We start from the raw sequence: 7,326 nt of genomic DNA, 5'->3' as shown, positions 1-7,326 counted from the left end.
AACGCGGGCAGTTTTACCCAGGTTCGGGCAGCCGCGAGGCGTAAAACCATACTCCTACTTTGGTGGATTGATGGTGGAAAGGTGGTGGTGGAGCGTAGTACACTTGCCCGACAAGGGTTGCCTCAGGGCGGCAGTGGCTACGCGCGTATGGGGGTAGGAGTTATCCAACCTTCTAGCCCTTTCTACGGTTGCCACAGGCCTCCTTTTATAGATCAAGGGGTTACCACAATGGCAAAGTAGTCATTATGCACTGATAAGATAGCAACAGTGCTATCATACCTAACTCTGCGGGCTAATAGGGCACATTAAATGCACCACTCATTGTCACATCGTTGGTTGCCCGGCAAGGCTTGCCGGGCTATCTTGCGGGCTAATAGAAAGTTGAAAGGAACAAGATGAAGCCCTGCAATGATTTAGATGGAGCTTCGTGATGATATAACCGAGAAAACTTGGAACTCCGGAAAAGGAAAAGATGAAACACTAGAACCGAGAATTACTTCATCATGAACAATCTCCGGAAGAAAAGAATTGAATCACCTCGAGGAAATAAGAATAAGATTTATTGTATGCTTATCCTTCATCAATTTAAATTGATGACTAACAATGGATTTGGCATACTACTTATTCCCGTAGAAAGGATTAAGAGAGATATAGCGCAAACTTCAGAAGGTATTGATGGAACCACCGGTGGGATTTGGAAACAACGAATGAATTATTATGATAACAAGAAAGAGAACTCTTGAACGAACCACCGTAAGAATTGGAAATGAAAGTAGCAAAGGCGCAATTCACCGGGAAGAATTAGAAAACAAATAAAGATACTTGACAGAATTTAGATACATGAGAAAGAAGAGATCATGAACTGATTAGAGGATATTTGTATGATGCACCGGTAAGATTTGGAGAATGAGATCTGAAAGCTCAGAATGAGTAATACTGAGATGATGGCTCCGGAGAATCAAACTAAAAAGACTCTGGAAGGGTGAAAAGAATTCTCACAATCGAAAACAATTATGAGAGGACTACATCAAGCTAGAACCAAGAATCTTTGGAAGAACGGGTAAGGATTTACGAGGAACTCTTCTTCGGTCTTCAAGATCCAAGAATGACGACGAGAAACACCACCATGAATTGTTGAGATACTCCGGGATGAAAATTAGAAAGGTTGAACCAACAATGAAAAGAATGTGAAAGATATTGGAGAAGGCATTTGACTGATGATAACTCATTCTTACGTCAAACTTTGCAATGAACTTGAAAATAACTACGGAAAGAATTAGAAGAGTCAGGTAAGATCCTGTTAAAAGACCTGTGGGTTAGGCCCACTCAAAGATACACCGTTGAACGATTTAAAAGATAGCTTGCGCCGGTTGAATTAAATGGCCTGAATAAGGTAAGACCTCGAGATAGCTTGAAAGGATTACGAATAGAAACTCGAATCTTCTGGGATATCTTCAGCACTCCAGATAAACATGAATAGCAAGAGGTGGATGATTAAGAAGTGCACCGGCATGAGAAAACATTTGAAATGAGGAAAGGAATATGATCATCACTGAAAGCTTGAATTGAATTCACCGGAGAAGAAAAGAGAATGATGAACTTGAAGCTCCGTTAGTATCTTCGTGGGAAATCACCGGATAAGAACATTGAAAGAAAAGAATGAAGAGACTTCGCATCAATAAAAAGGACACTTGATTAAGAAATCTGAGTCCTTGAAGAAAAGGGTGGGAGGGCGGGAAAACAAAGGCAACTTGGGGCAGATGGAATAAACACCGTTGAGAAAACTTATAATTATCTTGCGGATGGGGAGAATGATGGGATCATCTCGAAGAGAAACGCACCGGTTGGAAATAGAATTAAGATGGCAATCTCGATGATCAAGAAGGATTAGTATCCACATTGGAATATGAGAACACCACTTAGAAAAGGTATGGAATCCACATTTGACTTCAAAGCAACTCGAATACCACAACTTAAAACAAAACAAAGGATTTAGCTTGCGGAATAAGCCGGAACAAACATATGATAGAGATTTCGTCCGAAGTTTTCGTGGTGGGGCCCACACGGGCTCGATCGTACAGCACCATCATGTACAAGGCAGTGCACATGACATACGAAGCGTCCCCGAGTCAGCATAGCCAAGGACTCTTTAAGACACTACGAGACCACTGTAAAACCAACCGTGGATAGGCGGACCACTAGACGTCGAACCCCAATCTCATATCATGCATCTGTCGGAAAGATATCCTAGGAGCTACTTTTCCCACTTATAAACTCCCGAAACTTTCTGGTAATGCAATCAGGTGTTGGGGATACAGGGGACACAATATATCTCACCCAAACTAACAATACCTTGATCCAACTGTATCCATCCTTCAACACATAACCAAGAAACCTTCGGAAATCATTTACCTCAACCTTCGAAAAGCATCCGTTATACGAGTTATGGAAATACTCCCGAACTCCCGCCCCAGTACTGGGTGGCGTCGAGGTGATCTCACCAACAACAGCATAAAAGAGTTTTTCGATGTCGGCGAAACTCAGGTATTCCAGAACTGCAACGATAAAATTGTGACGACAACACCTCGGAGCTCAACTCCCCGGGACACTGCCACAACCCCTAAATGTCAGGAGGCACCAAGAACAATGTTCTCGTCACCAAACCATCGGAACGATTCCAAGATACCCGCGTGATCCTAAAAAAATTTCGTGAAATTTGAGGAGAGGAGAGTCAAAACTTCTACATCAGGGGGCCTCACCAGAGCAACGAAGGGACTGAGGAGTAAAAAGAATCCTACTCTCTGATATATATAATCCTAAGACTCAAAACATTTTTGTTCTAGACTCAACAACCTCAGCGATTCGATCAAGCAGGGGGCTCCTAAGTCGGGGATGGCTCTGATTACCAACTTGTAACACCCACGATGCGGCTATATCTCCCACGTGTCGAGGCACGACTTAGAGGCATAACCGCATTGTGGTTTTGTCGCAAGAAGGGTCATCTTCACACAATCCCATGTAATGAACAAGAATGGGATAAAGAGAGTTGGCTTACAATCGCCACTTCACACAATACTTAAATAAATCATACATCAATTAGAGTACACACATAGACCGACTACAGTCAAAGCCAAAAGAAAAGAAGATAACCCAACTACTAGATCCCCGATCGTCCCAACTGGGCTGCACTACTGATCAATAGGAAAAAAACATAGTAACGACCAAGGTCCTCGTCGAACTCCCACTTGAGCTCGGTTGCGTCGCCTGCACTGGTATCGTCGGCACCTGCAACTGTTTTGGTAGTATCTGTGAGTCACGAGGACTCAGCAATCTCACACCCGCGAGATCAAGACTATTTAAGCTTATAGGAAGGATGGGGTAATGAGGTGGAGCTGCAGCAAGCACTAAGCATATATGGTGGCTAACATACGCAAATAAGAGCGAGGAGAGGAGCAACGCAACGGTCGCGAAGCTAGAAATGATCAAGAAGTGATCCTGAAACTACTTACGTTCATACATAACCCAAAAACCGTGTTCACTTCCCGGACTCCGCCGAAAAGAGACCATCACGGCTACACACGCGGTTGATGTATTTTAATTAAGTCAAGTGTCAAGTTCTCTACAACCGGACATTAACAAATTCCCATCTGCCACATAACCGCGGGCACGGCTTTCGAAAGATAATACCCTGCAGGGGTGTCCCAACTTAGCCCATCATAAACTCTCACGGTCAACGAAGGATATTCCTTCTCCTGGGAAGACCCGATTAGTCTCGGAATCCCGGTTTACAAGACATTTCGACAATGGTAAAACAAGACCAGCAAGACCACCCGAATGTGCCGACAAATCCCGATAGGAGCTGCACATATCTCGTTCTCAGGGCACACCGGATGAGCAGTCCGTACAACTAAAACCAGGCCTCAAGTTTCCCCGAGGTGGCGCTGCAAAGGGCTCTAGTTTGGACCAACACTCGGAGGAGCACTGGCCCGGGGGGTTAAAATAAAGATGACCCTTGAGTGTGCAGAACCCAAGGGAAAAGGCTTAGGTGGCAAATCTTAAAACCAAGGTTGGGCCTTGCTGGAGGAGTTTTATTCAAAGCGAACTGTCAAGGGGGTCCCATAAATCACCCAACCGCGTAAGGAACGCAAAATCAAGGAACATAACTCCGGTATGACGGAAACTAGAGCGGCAAGAGTGGAACAAAACACCAGGCATAAGGCCGAGCCTTCCACCCTTTACCAAGTATATAGATGCATTAATTAAATAAGAGATATTGTGATATCCCAAAAATATCCATGTTCCAACAAACTTCAGCTTCACCTGCAACTAGCAACGCTATAAGAGGGGCTGAGCAAAAGCGGTAACATAGCCAAACAACGGTTTGCTAGGAAAGGTGGGTTAGAGGCTTGACATGGCAATATGGTGGCATGATATAGCAAGTGGTAGGTAGCGCGGCATAGCAATAGAGCGAACAACTAGCAAGCAAAGATAGAAGTGATTTCGAGGGTATGGTCATCTTGCCTGAAATCCCGCTAGGAAGAAGAACGAGTCCATGAAGAAGACAAACGGACGTAGTCGAACAAATCCTCACAACTCCGGAACGAAACCGAAGCTAACCAGAGAAGCAAACCGGAAAGAAGCAAACAACATAGTAAACAACCATCACATAAACATGGCATGATGCACAAACAAGTATGATGCATGTCCGGTTTAATGAGCATGGCATGGCAAAGTGCAACAAACAACACCACAAATTAAGTGGAGCTCAATATGCAACGAGTTGCATATTGACGAAACACCACATTCACGTTATTTAGTTCGCTCTTGTTTATGTACCCAACAATATTAAATGTTATTAAACAAGGCAAGGGGTGAAGCATAAGTAAACTAACTATTTAGGCAAGTTTAAATGAGGCCGGAACAACAAACAACAATTCCGGAAAATCCTCATGTGCATATTCTAGATTTGGTACTGTTCTGCCATAAACACAATTTTAATGTTGTTAAACAGCAAAATAAAGAGCACCAAGTTAATCTATGCATTTTTCTACCCCATTTACATATAAAGTTTATTTAAATCCGAGCTACGGTTATTTAGTTATGAAATAAAGCATTTTAGCATGGAATTTAGGCAAATTAATGCAAACAGCAAGTTAAACATTTTTAACATGGATGAAAGTTGCATATTATGAAACTAGATGAAATTATGAGCATTTTAAATATATAAATTATTTACATATGATGCATGGTTTATTAGTTATTAGATGCATGAACACTAGGGGTTTTTCTGTAAAACTGCACTCTTTGGAATAATTAGCTAAAATGTCCAGAACGGAAAAAAAACGATGCGGGCCAAATCTGGAGCACTGCTGGGCTGAATCCGGAACAGGGCAGCGGCTGGAAGGCTCACCATGGGCTCTTGGCCTGGTCGGTGGAGGAGGAGGCCGCTGTGCCTGACGCGGCTGGGCTTGGTGCAATCTGGCGCTGGCTCCAGACGAACAGGGATGCGGTCAATGGCGATGCGGTCCTCGCTCGGGCACAGGCGTGCGCTCGAGGCAGGGTCATCCTCCTCCTGCTCGAAGCAGAAGTAGAGGAAGAAGGCACTGGCGGCCGGCTGCGGGACTCCGGGACGGCGCGACGGCGGATCTGGCCGATGCAGTCAACGGCACGGCGGTTGCAGCTGCCGTTCGTTGCAGAGGAGATGCGGTGTAGCGAGGGGCTTGTAGCGGCGGGCGCGATGCTGGAGAGGAAGCAGGCTTGTCGCAGAACTTGGCCAGGCGGAGGGCGAGGTCGAGCTCGGGGACGAGCCCCTGCCGCTCGGGGAGGCACGAAGCAGAGGAGGCTCGAAGCGGGGCGCTCGCGAGCAAGGGGCACGGAGCTCCGGTGCAAAATCCATGGTGGCCGGCGCGTCCTGTGCTCCCTGAGAGAGAAACGAAGGGAGAGAAAGAGGGTTAGAGGAGAGACGAGGGAAAGTGGGAACGGAGGGAGAAGGAGACGGGAGGCTGGCCTGGCGGATTAGCACGGAGGAGCTGCTCGGCCTCGAGGTGCTGCTCGATGCGGTCGATGCGGTGCAGGGGAAAGCAGAGGCCTCGGGCGTCGGTTGTAGGAGCGAGAGGCCATAGGTGCAGGGCTGCTCGGCCTTGGGTTGTTGCTGCTGGCTCGAGGAGAAGCAGAGGAGGCCGCGAGACGAGGTGGCTCTAGTCGCCGGTGGGGCTTGCTCCGGCGGCACGGGCGATGGAGGTCAAGGGAGGTGAGGTGGTGGTGGCCTTGCGGGTGGCTGCTGGTTGGATGGATGGATCGACGGAGAGCAGTGGCTGGGCGCGGAAGGAGATGGGCAGGTGGGTGGATCGGGGGCATCCCGAGGAAGATGGTGGCGGCGCTAGGGTAGGATCCCTAGAAATTGGGTGGTTTGTCTAGGTTAGGTTAGGGGGTCTATATATATAGCAAGTGGATTTTTGGATAGGGGCATTTGGTTCCTCCGATCTTAATCGAACGGTCCCGGATAAATAGGCTAGGAAGAACAAATAAGAAAACGGAGATGTATTATAGATGTTAGGAGATGATCTGAATGCAACGGTGATGACTCAGTGGTTCGGGTTCGGGGCAGTTTCGGACACACACACAAGGGGTCGGAGAAAGGTCGACAACGCCAAAGGGCATGTCACAAGGTCAACGGAGGCAAGCGAGGAGCGGCAACTACGAACGATGCAAGCTTTAAGAAAACATGCAGATGCAATGCGCATGATGCTATGAGAAATGCAACATACAAATGAAACACACGGCAGCCACGCAAAACATGGAAGGCATCTGAAGCGTCGGACTCGGGGCGTTACATTCACACTTTGCTAGGTGAACCTCCGTGGGGTCGGGAATGTCCGGTTAATTTGCGAGGCACATGTGCCACATCAAAGTTGTGAATTGGGTATTTAAATATAACACCACCATTTTCATACATATAGTTGAGCTACCCACATGCGGTTCGTATATGGTCTCACCCCATCTCGTGCCAGAAGCACACATTTGTGGGCCCGCACACGGTCAACCTTTCACTGGAAGCGAAAGGGGGCGGGGTTTGACCATGATGGACTCCCATAGGTTTAGTGTTACGGTAGGGTGATAAGTTAGACCTAGCTATTTGGGGGCATGCGTTCATAGCTAGGATTCACCTCCTCCGACAAGAAGGGGGGAGGGACAGGCAATACCATGCGCTTTATGAGACAGGTGCCACATCGAAGTTGTGCATTTGGTATCTGAACATCAAACGACCCTTTTCATTCATATATTTGGTCCACATGCAAGTGTGTTCGTGTTCTGACCGTTTCCCGT

This window comes from Aegilops tauschii, chromosome 2 (assembly GCF_002575655.3).
Source record: "Aegilops tauschii subsp. strangulata cultivar AL8/78 chromosome 2, Aet v6.0, whole genome shotgun sequence".
In the NCBI taxonomy this organism is placed as follows: Eukaryota; Viridiplantae; Streptophyta; class Magnoliopsida; order Poales; family Poaceae; genus Aegilops; species Aegilops tauschii.
Note: the sequence above shows the minus strand (reverse complement) of the source record.